The sequence below is a fragment of the Chanodichthys erythropterus genome, chromosome 6, assembly GCF_024489055.1.
Source record: "Chanodichthys erythropterus isolate Z2021 chromosome 6, ASM2448905v1, whole genome shotgun sequence".
In the NCBI taxonomy this organism is placed as follows: domain Eukaryota; kingdom Metazoa; phylum Chordata; class Actinopteri; order Cypriniformes; family Xenocyprididae; genus Chanodichthys; species Chanodichthys erythropterus.
The window spans coordinates 29,329,027-29,346,154 of NC_090226.1; the positions used below are offsets into that span (position 1 = coordinate 29,329,027).

Here is a 17,128-nt window from a genome sequence, read left to right on the forward strand (position 1 = left end):
AGCGGTGAGCCATTAAAAATTCAAAACGTTTTGAAACAGTTATGTCGTAACAAAGACTCTTTTACTGAAACCATGTGACTTTGGCAGCTTGATGCACGCTCCGATCGACTGAATCAAAACAAAAGATTTGTAAAGGTTTCAATATTTCACGAAACAGTCTTTCGAAATCGCTCACCAATAGTCGTAAACAGTTGGAAAGATGCGAGCAGCATGGCTGCAGTCGACCTGTTCACTAGGCTCTCCTGGAGGCTAAAGACCTCTAGCGACGAGGATGGGATTCGAACCCACGCGTGCAGAGCAAAATGGATTAGTCCATCGCCTTAACCACTCAGCCACCTCGTCTCGCAATCTCCTGACGACATTAAAGTTGGCAGGTGCCAGGTGCACTAGGCTCTCCAAAACGCTAAAGCCATCACACGACGAGGATGGGATTCGAACCCACGCGTGCAGAGCACAATGGATTAGCAGTCCATCGCCTTAACCACTCGGCCACCTCGTCTCTCGATTGCCCAGCAGCTCGAAGCTGGGCTTTCTGCAGCTATCTTTAGTATGACGGCGTTAAAGTTGGCAGCAAGAAACTTCGAGCAGCTTTTTCCAGACGCACTGTGCTCTCTCGAGCACTAAAGCCATCAAACGACGAGGATGGGATTCGAACCCACGCGTGCAGAGCACAATGGATTAGCAGTCCATCGCCTTAACCACTCGGCCACCTCGTCTCTCGATCGCCTAGCAGCTCGAAGCTGGGCTTTCTGCAGCTATCTTTAATATGACGCCGTTAAAGTTGGCAGCAAGAAACTTCGAGCAGCTTTTTCCAGACGCACTGTGCTCTCTCGAGCACTAATGCCATCAAACAACGAGGAAGGGATTCGAACCCACGCGTGCAGAGCACAAGGGATTAGCAGTCCATCGCCTTAACCACTCGGCCACCTCGTCTCTCGACCGCCTAGCAGCTCGAAGCTGGGCTTTCTGCATCTATCTTTAGTATGACGGCGTTAAAGTTGGCAGCAAGAAACTTCGAGCAGCTTTTTCCAGACGCACTGTGCTCTCTCGAGCACTAAAGCCATCAAACGACGAGGATGGGATTCGAACCCACGCGTGCAGTGCAAAATGGATTAGTCCATCGCCTTAACCACTCAGCCACCTCGTCTCGCAATCTCCTGATGACATTAAAGTTGGTAGGTGCCAGGTGCACTAGGCTCTCCAAGCACTAAAGCCATCAAACGACGAGGATGGGATTCAAACCAACGCATGCAGAGCACAATGGATTAGCAGTCCATCGCCTTAACCACTCAGCCACCTCGTCACTTCACAATCTGACTGAAATTTGGCTGTGGTGTTTTTCTGCAACTAACGTATGACGACGTTAAAGTTGGCAGCAAGGTCCTTCGAGCGGCTATGCCAGGTGCACTGGGCTCTCCGAAACACTAAAGCCATCGAACGACGAGGATGGGATTCGAACCCACGCGTGCAGAGCACAATGGATTAGCAGTCCATCGCCTTAACCACTCGGCCACCTCGTCACACCCTCAGCTGCCGGAAGTGGCATTGAGGTGCTTTTCAGCCACTCTCATTAACAGGACGGAGACAAAGTTCACCATAATGTGTTGTAAATGGTTGGGGAGATGCGAGAGGTAAGCCTCCGACTGACCTGCAAGGAGCATTGGGTTTTATGGGTTAGGAGACTCACAATTGTTTTGAAAGAGGGAGATGTGCTTATGTTTCTTTTGTGTCCTGCTTCTGCTTTGTTGGAAAGAACCTAGAGAGAACGCCAGACTCTAGAAAAAGGTAACAAAGCTGGCATTGGACCTCCCTCAGAATATGTTTGCAGTGTCCTTGCACTCTTCATTATCCTTCCCGACCTTGTAGGGGGCTCGTTGAATCGATCCCGATCTCAAACATGTTCTTGGAGATTGAGGGTTATGACTCCGCCCCTTTGCTGCCAGGATACCCATAATTCTCTCCCCCCAGATTTACGGAAATAGCACACTTTTTTCTTTGAGTGAAGAGAGTACAAGGAATAAACCTTTTTGTGCACATCGCTTGTCTGTTTCGTAGACACACCATTCATCCATCCGTGCCAAAATGCTGATTGGATGGCAGTTTAAAGCTTCTTACCACCCTGTCGTTCCACGTGCAGATAGGTGCACGGAAGACGTTGCGACTTTCGCCGCTATTCTTTCGCAGAGGCAATATCGTAGCCTATGAGGTTTATCCGAGGCGTGATCATTGCTGGTTGAAAACTTTACCCAATACCCCGCCGGGATGACTTGAAATACAGTCAGCCTTGGCAATTTTTGTCGGCCTCTTAGGAGGCTTAATAACTTGTTGAAAATAAGCGGTTGTGTTTTGGTTTCTTTCACGTGTTGTTTTTGCTAAGGTGGCAAAAGCTCACGTCTGGTGAAGGTCTGTCTCAGAGCGCACTTGGAGAGTCTTTGTGTTCTTTATGGTCATATGCAAGCACCAGCTTGCATGTTGTATTGATCTTGATCTCAACAATGTTTTCAGATATGAACACAGCTTTTCTGCAGCTATTATTAAAATGTGATTCAGTCAAAGAGCCCCATGACGTGTCGTAAACTGTGATTGGAGAAATTAAGCTTTTCAAAGTTTGGGATCAATTGAACAAATTGTTTTGCAAAATGATTCACTGTTTCCAAGCGTTTGAAACGCCACACGCTGGTGACATCTGCTGGTCAGAGCAGTGTAAATGCAACAAAAACTCAGGCCAAACATGCATAAAAAACCTTTTACAAACACATTGCAAATGTTTTATTGGAAGTAAAATCTATCAAATGCAATTAACTTATAATCTAATATTATTACATTTCAAGTGTCTGTGTAATATGTGTTCTTTTATCAATTTTCAGGTCTTGTTTTGTTTGTTCCATGGATGGCTCAGCTAAACAGGCCAATAAAATACTATTGGCTACTATTATTCTTTCTAATTATACCAATGTCTTATTAAAACTTCCACAAATATATAAAACTGATCAGAGATCATGTAAAAACCATAGGCACTTGTTCAGTGGTTCTCAGTGAATTTGCATGATTCATGGGTTCGCAGAGATGGTCCCCAGCGGTGAGCCATTAAAAATTCAAAACGTTTTGAAACAGTTATGTCGTAACAAAGACTCTTTTACTGAAACCATGTGACTTTGGCAGCTTGATGCACGCTCCGATCGACTGAATCAAAACAAAAGATTTGTAAAGGTTTCAATATTTCACGAAACAGTCTTTCGAAATCGCTCACCAATAGTCGTAAACAGTTGGAAAGATGCGAGCAGCATGGCTGCAGTCGACCTGTTCACTAGGCTCTCCTGGAGGCTAAAGACCTCTAGCGACGAGGATGGGATTCGAACCCACGCGTGCAGAGCAAAATGGATTAGTCCATCGCCTTAACCACTCAGCCACCTCGTCTCGCAATCTCCTGACGACATTAAAGTTGGCAGGTGCCAGGTGCACTAGGCTCTCCAAAACGCTAAAGCCATCACACGACGAGGATGGGATTCGAACCCACGCGTGCAGAGCACAATGGATTAGCAGTCCATCGCCTTAACCACTCGGCCACCTCGTCTCTCGATTGCCCAGCAGCTCGAAGCTGGGCTTTCTGCAGCTATCTTTAGTATGACGGCGTTAAAGTTGGCAGCAAGAAACTTCGAGCAGCTTTTTCCAGACGCACTGTGCTCTCTCGAGCACTAAAGCCATCAAACGACGAGGATGGGATTCGAACCCACGCGTGCAGAGCACAATGGATTAGCAGTCCATCGCCTTAACCACTCGGCCACCTCGTCTCTCGATCGCCTAGCAGCTCGAAGCTGGGCTTTCTGCAGCTATCTTTAATATGACGCCGTTAAAGTTGGCAGCAAGAAACTTCGAGCAGCTTTTTCCAGACGCACTGTGCTCTCTCGAGCACTAATGCCATCAAACAACGAGGAAGGGATTCGAACCCACGCGTGCAGAGCACAAGGGATTAGCAGTCCATCGCCTTAACCACTCGGCCACCTCGTCTCTCGACCGCCTAGCAGCTCGAAGCTGGGCTTTCTGCATCTATCTTTAGTATGACGGCGTTAAAGTTGGCAGCAAGAAACTTCGAGCAGCTTTTTCCAGACGCACTGTGCTCTCTCGAGCACTAAAGCCATCAAACGACGAGGATGGGATTCGAACCCACGCGTGCAGTGCAAAATGGATTAGTCCATCGCCTTAACCACTCAGCCACCTCGTCTCGCAATCTCCTGATGACATTAAAGTTGGTAGGTGCCAGGTGCACTAGGCTCTCCAAGCACTAAAGCCATCAAACGACGAGGATGGGATTCAAACCAACGCATGCAGAGCACAATGGATTAGCAGTCCATCGCCTTAACCACTCAGCCACCTCGTCACTTCACAATCTGACTGAAATTTGGCTGTGGTGTTTTTCTGCAACTAACGTATGACGACGTTAAAGTTGGCAGCAAGGTCCTTCGAGCGGCTATGCCAGGTGCACTGGGCTCTCCGAAACACTAAAGCCATCGAACGACGAGGATGGGATTCGAACCCACGCGTGCAGAGCACAATGGATTAGCAGTCCATCGCCTTAACCACTCGGCCACCTCGTCACACCCTCAGCTGCCGGAAGTGGCATTGAGGTGCTTTTCAGCCACTCTCATTAACAGGACGGAGACAAAGTTCACCATAATGTGTTGTAAATGGTTGGGGAGATGCGAGAGGTAAGCCTCCGACTGACCTGCAAGGAGCATTGGGTTTTATGGGTTAGGAGACTCACAATTGTTTTGAAAGAGGGAGATGTGCTTATGTTTCTTTTGTGTCCTGCTTCTGCTTTGTTGGAAAGAACCTAGAGAGAACGCCAGACTCTAGAAAAAGGTAACAAAGCTGGCATTGGACCTCCCTCAGAATATGTTTGCAGTGTCCTTGCACTCTTCATTATCCTTCCCGACCTTGTAGGGGGCTCGTTGAATCGATCCCGATCTCAAACATGTTCTTGGAGATTGAGGGTTATGACTCCGCCCCTTTGCTGCCAGGATACCCATAATTCTCTCCCCCAGATTTACGGAAATAGCACACTTTTTTCTTTGAGTGAAGAGAGTACAAGGAATAAACCTTTTTGTGCACATCGCTTGTCTGTTTCGTAGACACACCATTCATCCATCCGTGCCAAAATGCTGATTGGATGGCAGTTTAAAGCTTCTTACCACCCTGTCGTTCCACGTGCAGATAGGTGCACGGAAGACGTTGCGACTTTCGCCGCTATTCTTTCGCAGAGGCAATATCGTAGCCTATGAGGTTTATCCGAGGCGTGATCATTGCTGGTTGAAAACTTTACCCAATACCCCGCCGGGATGACTTGAAATACAGTCAGCCTTGGCAATTTTTGTCGGCCTCTTAGGAGGCTTAATAACTTGTTGAAAATAAGCGGTTGTGTTTTGGTTTCTTTCACGTGTTGTTTTTGCTAAGGTGGCAAAAGCTCACGTCTGGTGAAGGTCTGTCTCAGAGCGCACTTGGAGAGTCTTTGTGTTCTTTATGGTCATATGCAAGCACCAGCTTGCATGTTGTATTGATCTTGATCTCAACAATGTTTTCAGATATGAACACAGCTTTTCTGCAGCTATTATTAAAATGTGATTCAGTCAAAGAGCCCCATGACGTGTCGTAAACTGTGATTGGAGAAATTAAGCTTTTCAAAGTTTGGGATCAATTGAACAAATTGTTTTGCAAAATGATTCACTGTTTCCAAGCGTTTGAAACGCCACACGCTGGTGACATCTGCTGGTCAGAGCAGTGTAAATGCAACAAAAACTCAGGCCAAACATGCATAAAAAACCTTTTACAAACACATTGCAAATGTTTTATTGGAAGTAAAATCTATCAAATGCAATTAACTTATAATCTAATATTATTACATTTCAAGTGTCTGTGTAATATGTGTTCTTTTATCAATTTTCAGGTCTTGTTTTGTTTGTTCCATGGATGGCTCAGCTAAACAGGCCAATAAAATACTATTGGCTACTATTATTCTTTCTAATTATACCAATGTCTTATTAAAACTTCCACAAATATATAAAACTGATCAGAGATCATGTAAAAACCATAGGCACTTGTTCAGTGGTTCTCAGTGAATTTGCATGATTCATGGGTTCGCAGAGATGGTCCCCAGCGGTGAGCCATTAAAAATTCAAAACGTTTTGAAACAGTTATGTCGTAACAAAGACTCTTTTACTGAAACCATGTGACTTTGGCAGCTTGATGCACGCTCCGATCGACTGAATCAAAACAAAAGATTTGTAAAGGTTTCAATATTTCACGAAACAGTCTTTCGAAATCGCTCACCAATAGTCGTAAACAGTTGGAAAGATGCGAGCAGCATGGCTGCAGTCGACCTGTTCACTAGGCTCTCCTGGAGGCTAAAGACCTCTAGCGACGAGGATGGGATTCGAACCCACGCGTGCAGAGCAAAATGGATTAGTCCATCGCCTTAACCACTCAGCCACCTCGTCTCGCAATCTCCTGACGACATTAAAGTTGGCAGGTGCCAGGTGCACTAGGCTCTCCAAAACGCTAAAGCCATCACACGACGAGGATGGGATTCGAACCCACGCGTGCAGAGCACAATGGATTAGCAGTCCATCGCCTTAACCACTCGGCCACCTCGTCTCTCGATTGCCCAGCAGCTCGAAGCTGGGCTTTCTGCAGCTATCTTTAGTATGACGGCGTTAAAGTTGGCAGCAAGAAACTTCGAGCAGCTTTTTCCAGACGCACTGTGCTCTCTCGAGCACTAAAGCCATCAAACGACGAGGATGGGATTCGAACCCACGCGTGCAGAGCACAATGGATTAGCAGTCCATCGCCTTAACCACTCGGCCACCTCGTCTCTCGATCGCCTAGCAGCTCGAAGCTGGGCTTTCTGCAGCTATCTTTAATATGACGCCGTTAAAGTTGGCAGCAAGAAACTTCGAGCAGCTTTTTCCAGACGCACTGTGCTCTCTCGAGCACTAATGCCATCAAACAACGAGGAAGGGATTCGAACCCACGCGTGCAGAGCACAAGGGATTAGCAGTCCATCGCCTTAACCACTCGGCCACCTCGTCTCTCGACCGCCTAGCAGCTCGAAGCTGGGCTTTCTGCATCTATCTTTAGTATGACGGCGTTAAAGTTGGCAGCAAGAAACTTCGAGCAGCTTTTTCCAGACGCACTGTGCTCTCTCGAGCACTAAAGCCATCAAACGACGAGGATGGGATTCGAACCCACGCGTGCAGTGCAAAATGGATTAGTCCATCGCCTTAACCACTCAGCCACCTCGTCTCGCAATCTCCTGATGACATTAAAGTTGGTAGGTGCCAGGTGCACTAGGCTCTCCAAGCACTAAAGCCATCAAACGACGAGGATGGGATTCAAACCAACGCATGCAGAGCACAATGGATTAGCAGTCCATCGCCTTAACCACTCAGCCACCTCGTCACTTCACAATCTGACTGAAATTTGGCTGTGGTGTTTTTCTGCAACTAACGTATGACGACGTTAAAGTTGGCAGCAAGGTCCTTCGAGCGGCTATGCCAGGTGCACTGGGCTCTCCGAAACACTAAAGCCATCGAACGACGAGGATGGGATTCGAACCCACGCGTGCAGAGCACAATGGATTAGCAGTCCATCGCCTTAACCACTCGGCCACCTCGTCACACCCTCAGCTGCCGGAAGTGGCATTGAGGTGCTTTTCAGCCACTCTCATTAACAGGACGGAGACAAAGTTCACCATAATGTGTTGTAAATGGTTGGGGAGATGCGAGAGGTAAGCCTCCGACTGACCTGCAAGGAGCATTGGGTTTTATGGGTTAGGAGACTCACAATTGTTTTGAAAGAGGGAGATGTGCTTATGTTTCTTTTGTGTCCTGCTTCTGCTTTGTTGGAAAGAACCTAGAGAGAACGCCAGACTCTAGAAAAAGGTAACAAAGCTGGCATTGGACCTCCCTCAGAATATGTTTGCAGTGTCCTTGCACTCTTCATTATCCTTCCCGACCTTGTAGGGGGCTCGTTGAATCGATCCCGATCTCAAACATGTTCTTGGAGATTGAGGGTTATGACTCCGCCCCTTTGCTGCCAGGATACCCATAATTCTCTCCCCCCAGATTTACGGAAATAGCACACTTTTTTCTTTGAGTGAAGAGAGTACAAGGAATAAACCTTTTTGTGCACATCGCTTGTCTGTTTCGTAGACACACCATTCATCCATCCGTGCCAAAATGCTGATTGGATGGCAGTTTAAAGCTTCTTACCACCCTGTCGTTCCACGTGCAGATAGGTGCACGGAAGACGTTGCGACTTTCGCCGCTATTCTTTCGCAGAGGCAATATCGTAGCCTATGAGGTTTATCCGAGGCGTGATCATTGCTGGTTGAAAACTTTACCCAATACCCCGCCGGGATGACTTGAAATACAGTCAGCCTTGGCAATTTTTGTCGGCCTCTTAGGAGGCTTAATAACTTGTTGAAAATAAGCGGTTGTGTTTTGGTTTCTTTCACGTGTTGTTTTTGCTAAGGTGGCAAAAGCTCACGTCTGGTGAAGGTCTGTCTCAGAGCGCACTTGGAGAGTCTTTGTGTTCTTTATGGTCATATGCAAGCACCAGCTTGCATGTTGTATTGATCTTGATCTCAACAATGTTTTCAGATATGAACACAGCTTTTCTGCAGCTATTATTAAAATGTGATTCAGTCAAAGAGCCCCATGACGTGTCGTAAACTGTGATTGGAGAAATTAAGCTTTTCAAAGTTTGGGATCAATTGAACAAATTGTTTTGCAAAATGATTCACTGTTTCCAAGCGTTTGAAACGCCACACGCTGGTGACATCTGCTGGTCAGAGCAGTGTAAATGCAACAAAAACTCAGGCCAAACATGCATAAAAAACCTTTTACAAACACATTGCAAATGTTTTATTGGAAGTAAAATCTATCAAATGCAATTAACTTATAATCTAATATTATTACATTTCAAGTGTCTGTGTAATATGTGTTCTTTTATCAATTTTCAGGTCTTGTTTTGTTTGTTCCATGGATGGCTCAGCTAAACAGGCCAATAAAATACTATTGGCTACTATTATTCTTTCTAATTATACCAATGTCTTATTAAAACTTCCACAAATATATAAAACTGATCAGAGATCATGTAAAAACCATAGGCACTTGTTCAGTGGTTCTCAGTGAATTTGCATGATTCATGGGTTCGCAGAGATGGTCCCCAGCGGTGAGCCATTAAAAATTCAAAACGTTTTGAAACAGTTATGTCGTAACAAAGACTCTTTTACTGAAACCATGTGACTTTGGCAGCTTGATGCACGCTCCGATCGACTGAATCAAAACAAAAGATTTGTAAAGGTTTCAATATTTCACGAAACAGTCTTTCGAAATCGCTCACCAATAGTCGTAAACAGTTGGAAAGATGCGAGCAGCATGGCTGCAGTCGACCTGTTCACTAGGCTCTCCTGGAGGCTAAAGACCTCTAGCGACGAGGATGGGATTCGAACCCACGCGTGCAGAGCAAAATGGATTAGTCCATCGCCTTAACCACTCAGCCACCTCGTCTCGCAATCTCCTGACGACATTAAAGTTGGCAGGTGCCAGGTGCACTAGGCTCTCCAAAACGCTAAAGCCATCACACGACGAGGATGGGATTCGAACCCACGCGTGCAGAGCACAATGGATTAGCAGTCCATCGCCTTAACCACTCGGCCACCTCGTCTCTCGATTGCCCAGCAGCTCGAAGCTGGGCTTTCTGCAGCTATCTTTAGTATGACGGCGTTAAAGTTGGCAGCAAGAAACTTCGAGCAGCTTTTTCCAGACGCACTGTGCTCTCTCGAGCACTAAAGCCATCAAACGACGAGGATGGGATTCGAACCCACGCGTGCAGAGCACAATGGATTAGCAGTCCATCGCCTTAACCACTCGGCCACCTCGTCTCTCGATCGCCTAGCAGCTCGAAGCTGGGCTTTCTGCAGCTATCTTTAATATGACGCCGTTAAAGTTGGCAGCAAGAAACTTCGAGCAGCTTTTTCCAGACGCACTGTGCTCTCTCGAGCACTAATGCCATCAAACAACGAGGAAGGGATTCGAACCCACGCATGCAGAACACAAGGGATTAGCAGTCCATCGCCTTAACCACTCGGCCACCTCGTCTCTCGACCGCCTCGCAGCTCGAAGCTGGGCTTTCTGCATCTATCTTTAGTATGACGGCGTTAAAGTTGGCAGCAAGAAACTTCGAGCAGCTTTTTCCAGACGCCATCAAACGACGAGGATGGGATTCGAACCCACGCGTGCAGTGCAAAATGGATTAGTCCATCGCCTTAACCACTCAGCCACCTCGTCTCGCAATCTCCTGATGACATTAAAGTTGGTAGGTGCCAGGTGCACTAGGCTCTCCAAGCACTAAAGCCATCAAACGACGAGGATGGGATTCAAACCAACGCATGCAGAGCACAATGGATTAGCAGTCCATCGCCTTAACCACTCAGCCACCTCGTCACTTCACAATCTGACTGAAATTTGGCTGTGGTGTTTTTCTGCAACTAACGTATGACGACGTTAAAGTTGGCAGCAAGGTCCTTCGAGCGGCTATGCCAGGTGCACTGGGCTCTCCGAAACACTAAAGCCATCGAACGACGAGGATGGGATTCGAACCCACGCGTGCAGAGCACAATGGATTAGCAGTCCATCGCCTTAACCACTCGGCCACCTCGTCACACCCTCAGCTGCCGGAAGTGGCATTGAGGTGCTTTTCAGCCACTCTCATTAACAGGACGGAGACAAAGTTCACCATAATGTGTTGTAAATGGTTGGGGAGATGCGAGAGGTAAGCCTCCGACTGACCTGCAAGGAGCATTGGGTTTTATGGGTTAGGAGACTCACAATTGTTTTGAAAGAGGGAGATGTGCTTATGTTTCTTTTGTGTCCTGCTTCTGCTTTGTTGGAAAGAACCTAGAGAGAACGCCAGACTCTAGAAAAAGGTAACAAAGCTGGCATTGGACCTCCCTCAGAATATGTTTGCAGTGTCCTTGCACTCTTCATTATCCTTCCCGACCTTGTAGGGGGCTCGTTGAATCGATCCCGATCTCAAACATGTTCTTGGAGATTGAGGGTTATGACTCCGCCCCTTTGCTGCCAGGATACCCATAATTCTCTCCCCCCAGATTTACGGAAATAGCACACTTTTTTCTTTGAGTGAAGAGAGTACAAGGAATAAACCTTTTTGTGCACATCGCTTGTCTGTTTCGTAGACACACCATTCATCCATCCGTGCCAAAATGCTGATTGGATGGCAGTTTAAAGCTTCTTACCACCCTGTCGTTCCACGTGCAGATAGGTGCACGGAAGACGTTGCGACTTTCGCCGCTATTCTTTCGCAGAGGCAATATCGTAGCCTATGAGGTTTATCCGAGGCGTGATCATTGCTGGTTGAAAACTTTACCCAATACCCCGCCGGGATGACTTGAAATACAGTCAGCCTTGGCAATTTTTGTCGGCCTCTTAGGAGGCTTAATAACTTGTTGAAAATAAGCGGTTGTGTTTTGGTTTCTTTCACGTGTTGTTTTTGCTAAGGTGGCAAAAGCTCACGTCTGGTGAAGGTCTGTCTCAGAGCGCACTTGGAGAGTCTTTGTGTTCTTTATGGTCATATGCAAGCACCAGCTTGCATGTTGTATTGATCTTGATCTCAACAATGTTTTCAGATATGAACACAGCTTTTCTGCAGCTATTATTAAAATGTGATTCAGTCAAAGAGCCCCATGACGTGTCGTAAACTGTGATTGGAGAAATTAAGCTTTTCAAAGTTTGGGATCAATTGAACAAATTGTTTTGCAAAATGATTCACTGTTTCCAAGCGTTTGAAACGCCACACGCTGGTGACATCTGCTGGTCAGAGCAGTGTAAATGCAACAAAAACTCAGGCCAAACATGCATAAAAAACCTTTTACAAACACATTGCAAATGTTTTATTGGAAGTAAAATCTATCAAATGCAATTAACTTATAATCTAATATTATTACATTTCAAGTGTCTGTGTAATATGTGTTCTTTTATCAATTTTCAGGTCTTGTTTTGTTTGTTCCATGGATGGCTCAGCTAAACAGGCCAATAAAATACTATTGGCTACTATTATTCTTTCTAATTATACCAATGTCTTATTAAAACTTCCACAAATATATAAAACTGATCAGAGATCATGTAAAAACCATAGGCACTTGTTCAGTGGTTCTCAGTGAATTTGCATGATTCATGGGTTCGCAGAGATGGTCCCCAGCGGTGAGCCATTAAAAATTCAAAACGTTTTGAAACAGTTATGTCGTAACAAAGACTCTTTTACTGAAACCATGTGACTTTGGCAGCTTGATGCACGCTCCGATCGACTGAATCAAAACAAAAGATTTGTAAAGGTTTCAATATTTCACGAAACAGTCTTTCGAAATCGCTCACCAATAGTCGTAAACAGTTGGAAAGATGCGAGCAGCATGGCTGCAGTCGACCTGTTCACTAGGCTCTCCTGGAGGCTAAAGACCTCTAGCGACGAGGATGGGATTCGAACCCACGCGTGCAGAGCAAAATGGATTAGTCCATCGCCTTAACCACTCAGCCACCTCGTCTCGCAATCTCCTGACGACATTAAAGTTGGCAGGTGCCAGGTGCACTAGGCTCTCCAAAACGCTAAAGCCATCACACGACGAGGATGGGATTCGAACCCACGCGTGCAGAGCACAATGGATTAGCAGTCCATCGCCTTAACCACTCGGCCACCTCGTCTCTCGATTGCCCAGCAGCTCGAAGCTGGGCTTTCTGCAGCTATCTTTAGTATGACGGCGTTAAAGTTGGCAGCAAGAAACTTCGAGCAGCTTTTTCCAGACGCACTGTGCTCTCTCGAGCACTAAAGCCATCAAACGACGAGGATGGGATTCGAACCCACGCGTGCAGAGCACAATGGATTAGCAGTCCATCGCCTTAACCACTCGGCCACCTCGTCTCTCGATCGCCTAGCAGCTCGAAGCTGGGCTTTCTGCAGCTATCTTTAATATGACGCCGTTAAAGTTGGCAGCAAGAAACTTCGAGCAGCTTTTTCCAGACGCACTGTGCTCTCTCGAGCACTAATGCCATCAAACAACGAGGAAGGGATTCGAACCCACGCGTGCAGAGCACAAGGGATTAGCAGTCCATCGCCTTAACCACTCGGCCACCTCGTCTCTCGACCGCCTAGCAGCTCGAAGCTGGGCTTTCTGCATCTATCTTTAGTATGACGGCGTTAAAGTTGGCAGCAAGAAACTTCGAGCAGCTTTTTCCAGACGCACTGTGCTCTCTCGAGCACTAAAGCCATCAAACGACGAGGATGGGATTCGAACCCACGCGTGCAGTGCAAAATGGATTAGTCCATCGCCTTAACCACTCAGCCACCTCGTCTCGCAATCTCCTGATGACATTAAAGTTGGTAGGTGCCAGGTGCACTAGGCTCTCCAAGCACTAAAGCCATCAAACGACGAGGATGGGATTCAAACCAACGCATGCAGAGCACAATGGATTAGCAGTCCATCGCCTTAACCACTCAGCCACCTCGTCACTTCACAATCTGACTGAAATTTGGCTGTGGTGTTTTTCTGCAACTAACGTATGACGACGTTAAAGTTGGCAGCAAGGTCCTTCGAGCGGCTATGCCAGGTGCACTGGGCTCTCCGAAACACTAAAGCCATCGAACGACGAGGATGGGATTCGAACCCACGCGTGCAGAGCACAATGGATTAGCAGTCCATCGCCTTAACCACTCGGCCACCTCGTCACACCCTCAGCTGCCGGAAGTGGCATTGAGGTGCTTTTCAGCCACTCTCATTAACAGGACGGAGACAAAGTTCACCATAATGTGTTGTAAATGGTTGGGGAGATGCGAGAGGTAAGCCTCCGACTGACCTGCAAGGAGCATTGGGTTTTATGGGTTAGGAGACTCACAATTGTTTTGAAAGAGGGAGATGTGCTTATGTTTCTTTTGTGTCCTGCTTCTGCTTTGTTGGAAAGAACCTAGAGAGAACGCCAGACTCTAGAAAAAGGTAACAAAGCTGGCATTGGACCTCCCTCAGAATATGTTTGCAGTGTCCTTGCACTCTTCATTATCCTTCCCGACCTTGTAGGGGGCTCGTTGAATCGATCCCGATCTCAAACATGTTCTTGGAGATTGAGGGTTATGACTCCGCCCCTTTGCTGCCAGGATACCCATAATTCTCTCCCCCCAGATTTACGGAAATAGCACACTTTTTTCTTTGAGTGAAGAGAGTACAAGGAATAAACCTTTTTGTGCACATCGCTTGTCTGTTTCGTAGACACACCATTCATCCATCCGTGCCAAAATGCTGATTGGATGGCAGTTTAAAGCTTCTTACCACCCTGTCGTTCCACGTGCAGATAGGTGCACGGAAGACGTTGCGACTTTCGCCGCTATTCTTTCGCAGAGGCAATATCGTAGCCTATGAGGTTTATCCGAGGCGTGATCATTGCTGGTTGAAAACTTTACCCAATACCCCGCCGGGATGACTTGAAATACAGTCAGCCTTGGCAATTTTTGTCGGCCTCTTAGGAGGCTTAATAACTTGTTGAAAATAAGCGGTTGTGTTTTGGTTTCTTTCACGTGTTGTTTTTGCTAAGGTGGCAAAAGCTCACGTCTGGTGAAGGTCTGTCTCAGAGCGCACTTGGAGAGTCTTTGTGTTCTTTATGGTCATATGCAAGCACCAGCTTGCATGTTGTATTGATCTTGATCTCAACAATGTTTTCAGATATGAACACAGCTTTTCTGCAGCTATTATTAAAATGTGATTCAGTCAAAGAGCCCCATGACGTGTCGTAAACTGTGATTGGAGAAATTAAGCTTTTCAAAGTTTGGGATCAATTGAACAAATTGTTTTGCAAAATGATTCACTGTTTCCAAGCGTTTGAAACGCCACACGCTGGTGACATCTGCTGGTCAGAGCAGTGTAAATGCAACAAAAACTCAGGCCAAACATGCATAAAAAACCTTTTACAAACACATTGCAAATGTTTTATTGGAAGTAAAATCTATCAAATGCAATTAACTTATAATCTAATATTATTACATTTCAAGTGTCTGTGTAATATGTGTTCTTTTATCAATTTTCAGGTCTTGTTTTGTTTGTTCCATGGATGGCTCAGCTAAACAGGCCAATAAAATACTATTGGCTACTATTATTCTTTCTAATTATACCAATGTCTTATTAAAACTTCCACAAATATATAAAACTGATCAGAGATCATGTAAAAACCATAGGCACTTGTTCAGTGGTTCTCAGTGAATTTGCATGATTCATGGGTTCGCAGAGATGGTCCCCAGCGGTGAGCCATTAAAAATTCAAAACGTTTTGAAACAGTTATGTCGTAACAAAGACTCTTTTACTGAAACCATGTGACTTTGGCAGCTTGATGCACGCTCCGATCGACTGAATCAAAACAAAAGATTTGTAAAGGTTTCAATATTTCACGAAACAGTCTTTCGAAATCGCTCACCAATAGTCGTAAACAGTTGGAAAGATGCGAGCAGCATGGCTGCAGTCGACCTGTTCACTAGGCTCTCCTGGAGGCTAAAGACCTCTAGCGACGAGGATGGGATTCGAACCCACGCGTGCAGAGCAAAATGGATTAGTCCATCGCCTTAACCACTCAGCCACCTCGTCTCGCAATCTCCTGACGACATTAAAGTTGGCAGGTGCCAGGTGCACTAGGCTCTCCAAAACGCTAAAGCCATCACACGACGAGGATGGGATTCGAACCCACGCGTGCAGAGCACAATGGATTAGCAGTCCATCGCCTTAACCACTCGGCCACCTCGTCTCTCGATTGCCCAGCAGCTCGAAGCTGGGCTTTCTGCAGCTATCTTTAGTATGACGGCGTTAAAGTTGGCAGCAAGAAACTTCGAGCAGCTTTTTCCAGACGCACTGTGCTCTCTCGAGCACTAAAGCCATCAAACGACGAGGATGGGATTCGAACCCACGCGTGCAGAGCACAATGGATTAGCAGTCCATCGCCTTAACCACTCGGCCACCTCGTCTCTCGATCGCCTAGCAGCTCGAAGCTGGGCTTTCTGCAGCTATCTTTAATATGACGCCGTTAAAGTTGGCAGCAAGAAACTTCGAGCAGCTTTTTCCAGACGCACTGTGCTCTCTCGAGCACTAATGCCATCAAACAACGAGGAAGGGATTCGAACCCACGCGTGCAGAGCACAAGGGATTAGCAGTCCATCGCCTTAACCACTCGGCCACCTCGTCTCTCGACCGCCTAGCAGCTCGAAGCTGGGCTTTCTGCATCTATCTTTAGTATGACGGCGTTAAAGTTGGCAGCAAGAAACTTCGAGCAGCTTTTTCCAGACGCACTGTGCTCTCTCGAGCACTAAAGCCATCAAACGACGAGGATGGGATTCGAACCCACGCGTGCAGTGCAAAATGGATTAGTCCATCGCCTTAACCACTCAGCCACCTCGTCTCGCAATCTCCTGATGACATTAAAGTTGGTAGGTGCCAGGTGCACTAGGCTCTCCAAGCACTAAAGCCATCAAACGACGAGGATGGGATTCAAACCAACGCATGCAGAGCACAATGGATTAGCAGTCCATCGCCTTAACCACTCAGCCACCTCGTCACTTCACAATCTGACTGAAATTTGGCTGTGGTGTTTTTCTGCAACTAACGTATGACGACGTTAAAGTTGGCAGCAAGGTCCTTCGAGCGGCTATGCCAGGTGCACTGGGCTCTCCGAAACACTAAAGCCATCGAACGACGAGGATGGGATTCGAACCCACGCGTGCAGAGCACAATGGATTAGCAGTCCATCGCCTTAACCACTCGGCCACCTCGTCACACCCTCAGCTGCCGGAAGTGGCATTGAGGTGCTTTTCAGCCACTCTCATTAACAGGACGGAGACAAAGTTCACCATAATGTGTTGTAAATGGTTGGGGAGATGCGAGAGGTAAGCCTCCGACTGACCTGCAAGGAGCATTGGGTTTTATGGGTTAGGAGACTCACAATTGTTTTGAAAGAGGGAGATGTGCTTATGTTTCTTTTGTGTCCTGCTTCTGCTTTGTTGGAAAGAACCTAGAGAGAACGCCAGACTCTAG

The 17,128-nt window shown here is 46.6% G+C and overlaps 35 non-coding genes across 35 annotated transcripts; 5 read left to right on the plus strand and 30 right to left on the minus strand.

The window, feature by feature from the left end:
* Window positions 1–417: 417 nt before the first annotated feature.
* trnas-gcu (transfer RNA serine (anticodon GCU)) lies at window positions 418–499 on the minus strand. Its single transcript has one exon. It is a non-coding gene; the product is annotated as a tRNA-Ser (tRNA).
* Window positions 500–634: 135 nt separating this feature from the next.
* Window positions 635–716, minus strand: trnas-gcu (transfer RNA serine (anticodon GCU)). The gene has a single exon. It is a non-coding gene; the product is annotated as a tRNA-Ser (tRNA).
* A 135-nt stretch (window positions 717–851) lies between these two features.
* Window positions 852–933, minus strand: trnas-gcu (transfer RNA serine (anticodon GCU)). The gene has a single exon. It is a non-coding gene; the product is annotated as a tRNA-Ser (tRNA).
* A 288-nt stretch (window positions 934–1,221) lies between these two features.
* Window positions 1,222–1,303, minus strand: trnas-gcu (transfer RNA serine (anticodon GCU)). Its single transcript has one exon. It is a non-coding gene; the product is annotated as a tRNA-Ser (tRNA).
* A 135-nt stretch (window positions 1,304–1,438) lies between these two features.
* Window positions 1,439–1,520, minus strand: trnas-gcu (transfer RNA serine (anticodon GCU)). The gene has a single exon. It is a non-coding gene; the product is annotated as a tRNA-Ser (tRNA).
* A 652-nt stretch (window positions 1,521–2,172) lies between these two features.
* Window positions 2,173–2,313, plus strand: LOC137021883 (U4 spliceosomal RNA). Its single transcript, XR_010895375.1, has one exon. It is a non-coding gene; the product is annotated as a U4 spliceosomal RNA (small nuclear RNA).
* A 1,179-nt stretch (window positions 2,314–3,492) lies between these two features.
* trnas-gcu (transfer RNA serine (anticodon GCU)) lies at window positions 3,493–3,574 on the minus strand. Its single transcript has one exon. It is a non-coding gene; the product is annotated as a tRNA-Ser (tRNA).
* Window positions 3,575–3,709: 135 nt separating this feature from the next.
* trnas-gcu (transfer RNA serine (anticodon GCU)) lies at window positions 3,710–3,791 on the minus strand. The gene has a single exon. It is a non-coding gene; the product is annotated as a tRNA-Ser (tRNA).
* Window positions 3,792–3,926: 135 nt separating this feature from the next.
* On the minus strand, window positions 3,927–4,008 carry trnas-gcu (transfer RNA serine (anticodon GCU)). The gene has a single exon. It is a non-coding gene; the product is annotated as a tRNA-Ser (tRNA).
* A 288-nt stretch (window positions 4,009–4,296) lies between these two features.
* Window positions 4,297–4,378, minus strand: trnas-gcu (transfer RNA serine (anticodon GCU)). Its single transcript has one exon. It is a non-coding gene; the product is annotated as a tRNA-Ser (tRNA).
* A 135-nt stretch (window positions 4,379–4,513) lies between these two features.
* On the minus strand, window positions 4,514–4,595 carry trnas-gcu (transfer RNA serine (anticodon GCU)). The gene has a single exon. It is a non-coding gene; the product is annotated as a tRNA-Ser (tRNA).
* A 651-nt stretch (window positions 4,596–5,246) lies between these two features.
* LOC137021884 (U4 spliceosomal RNA) lies at window positions 5,247–5,387 on the plus strand. Its single transcript, XR_010895376.1, has one exon. It is a non-coding gene; the product is annotated as a U4 spliceosomal RNA (small nuclear RNA).
* Window positions 5,388–6,566: 1,179 nt separating this feature from the next.
* trnas-gcu (transfer RNA serine (anticodon GCU)) lies at window positions 6,567–6,648 on the minus strand. Its single transcript has one exon. It is a non-coding gene; the product is annotated as a tRNA-Ser (tRNA).
* A 135-nt stretch (window positions 6,649–6,783) lies between these two features.
* Window positions 6,784–6,865, minus strand: trnas-gcu (transfer RNA serine (anticodon GCU)). The gene has a single exon. It is a non-coding gene; the product is annotated as a tRNA-Ser (tRNA).
* Window positions 6,866–7,000: 135 nt separating this feature from the next.
* On the minus strand, window positions 7,001–7,082 carry trnas-gcu (transfer RNA serine (anticodon GCU)). Its single transcript has one exon. It is a non-coding gene; the product is annotated as a tRNA-Ser (tRNA).
* A 288-nt stretch (window positions 7,083–7,370) lies between these two features.
* On the minus strand, window positions 7,371–7,452 carry trnas-gcu (transfer RNA serine (anticodon GCU)). The gene has a single exon. It is a non-coding gene; the product is annotated as a tRNA-Ser (tRNA).
* Window positions 7,453–7,587: 135 nt separating this feature from the next.
* trnas-gcu (transfer RNA serine (anticodon GCU)) lies at window positions 7,588–7,669 on the minus strand. The gene has a single exon. It is a non-coding gene; the product is annotated as a tRNA-Ser (tRNA).
* A 652-nt stretch (window positions 7,670–8,321) lies between these two features.
* On the plus strand, window positions 8,322–8,462 carry LOC137021885 (U4 spliceosomal RNA). The gene has a single exon (XR_010895377.1). It is a non-coding gene; the product is annotated as a U4 spliceosomal RNA (small nuclear RNA).
* Window positions 8,463–9,641: 1,179 nt separating this feature from the next.
* Window positions 9,642–9,723, minus strand: trnas-gcu (transfer RNA serine (anticodon GCU)). Its single transcript has one exon. It is a non-coding gene; the product is annotated as a tRNA-Ser (tRNA).
* Window positions 9,724–9,858: 135 nt separating this feature from the next.
* Window positions 9,859–9,940, minus strand: trnas-gcu (transfer RNA serine (anticodon GCU)). Its single transcript has one exon. It is a non-coding gene; the product is annotated as a tRNA-Ser (tRNA).
* A 135-nt stretch (window positions 9,941–10,075) lies between these two features.
* On the minus strand, window positions 10,076–10,157 carry trnas-gcu (transfer RNA serine (anticodon GCU)). The gene has a single exon. It is a non-coding gene; the product is annotated as a tRNA-Ser (tRNA).
* A 263-nt stretch (window positions 10,158–10,420) lies between these two features.
* On the minus strand, window positions 10,421–10,502 carry trnas-gcu (transfer RNA serine (anticodon GCU)). The gene has a single exon. It is a non-coding gene; the product is annotated as a tRNA-Ser (tRNA).
* A 135-nt stretch (window positions 10,503–10,637) lies between these two features.
* On the minus strand, window positions 10,638–10,719 carry trnas-gcu (transfer RNA serine (anticodon GCU)). The gene has a single exon. It is a non-coding gene; the product is annotated as a tRNA-Ser (tRNA).
* Window positions 10,720–11,371: 652 nt separating this feature from the next.
* On the plus strand, window positions 11,372–11,512 carry LOC137021886 (U4 spliceosomal RNA). Its single transcript, XR_010895378.1, has one exon. It is a non-coding gene; the product is annotated as a U4 spliceosomal RNA (small nuclear RNA).
* Window positions 11,513–12,691: 1,179 nt separating this feature from the next.
* On the minus strand, window positions 12,692–12,773 carry trnas-gcu (transfer RNA serine (anticodon GCU)). Its single transcript has one exon. It is a non-coding gene; the product is annotated as a tRNA-Ser (tRNA).
* A 135-nt stretch (window positions 12,774–12,908) lies between these two features.
* trnas-gcu (transfer RNA serine (anticodon GCU)) lies at window positions 12,909–12,990 on the minus strand. Its single transcript has one exon. It is a non-coding gene; the product is annotated as a tRNA-Ser (tRNA).
* Window positions 12,991–13,125: 135 nt separating this feature from the next.
* Window positions 13,126–13,207, minus strand: trnas-gcu (transfer RNA serine (anticodon GCU)). The gene has a single exon. It is a non-coding gene; the product is annotated as a tRNA-Ser (tRNA).
* A 288-nt stretch (window positions 13,208–13,495) lies between these two features.
* Window positions 13,496–13,577, minus strand: trnas-gcu (transfer RNA serine (anticodon GCU)). The gene has a single exon. It is a non-coding gene; the product is annotated as a tRNA-Ser (tRNA).
* Window positions 13,578–13,712: 135 nt separating this feature from the next.
* trnas-gcu (transfer RNA serine (anticodon GCU)) lies at window positions 13,713–13,794 on the minus strand. The gene has a single exon. It is a non-coding gene; the product is annotated as a tRNA-Ser (tRNA).
* Window positions 13,795–14,446: 652 nt separating this feature from the next.
* LOC137021887 (U4 spliceosomal RNA) lies at window positions 14,447–14,587 on the plus strand. The gene has a single exon (XR_010895379.1). It is a non-coding gene; the product is annotated as a U4 spliceosomal RNA (small nuclear RNA).
* A 1,179-nt stretch (window positions 14,588–15,766) lies between these two features.
* trnas-gcu (transfer RNA serine (anticodon GCU)) lies at window positions 15,767–15,848 on the minus strand. Its single transcript has one exon. It is a non-coding gene; the product is annotated as a tRNA-Ser (tRNA).
* Window positions 15,849–15,983: 135 nt separating this feature from the next.
* trnas-gcu (transfer RNA serine (anticodon GCU)) lies at window positions 15,984–16,065 on the minus strand. The gene has a single exon. It is a non-coding gene; the product is annotated as a tRNA-Ser (tRNA).
* Window positions 16,066–16,200: 135 nt separating this feature from the next.
* Window positions 16,201–16,282, minus strand: trnas-gcu (transfer RNA serine (anticodon GCU)). Its single transcript has one exon. It is a non-coding gene; the product is annotated as a tRNA-Ser (tRNA).
* Window positions 16,283–16,570: 288 nt separating this feature from the next.
* trnas-gcu (transfer RNA serine (anticodon GCU)) lies at window positions 16,571–16,652 on the minus strand. Its single transcript has one exon. It is a non-coding gene; the product is annotated as a tRNA-Ser (tRNA).
* A 135-nt stretch (window positions 16,653–16,787) lies between these two features.
* On the minus strand, window positions 16,788–16,869 carry trnas-gcu (transfer RNA serine (anticodon GCU)). Its single transcript has one exon. It is a non-coding gene; the product is annotated as a tRNA-Ser (tRNA).
* Window positions 16,870–17,128: the final 259 nt, after the last annotated feature.